Genomic DNA, 248 nt, shown 5'->3' with positions numbered 1-248 from the left:
CCGCCATGCGGCGGCCGGCACGGAGGGCGGGGGGTGCGCGAGGCGTGCGAGGCGGGGTGCTCCTGTAGCCGACCGCCACGGCCCCGCGCACACTGTCGCCTTTGGGCTGCGCCCCATTTTGCAAGCGCGGCGCGCCCTGCAGTTGTAACCTGCAAAAAGCATTTAATCAGTTCGACGAGCTCCACTGCGGGCTGCGCATTGAGCGGAAGCTGCATGTAATCTATCCAGAGCGCTTTTTATCGTAGAAG

The sequence above is a fragment of the Chondrus crispus genome, genomic scaffold (assembly GCF_000350225.1).
Source record: "Chondrus crispus Stackhouse genomic scaffold, scaffold_256, whole genome shotgun sequence".
NCBI lineage: Eukaryota > Rhodophyta > Florideophyceae > Gigartinales > Gigartinaceae > Chondrus > Chondrus crispus.
The sequence above is the reverse complement of the archived record's forward strand: the minus strand, read 5'-3'. Positions refer to the sequence as shown.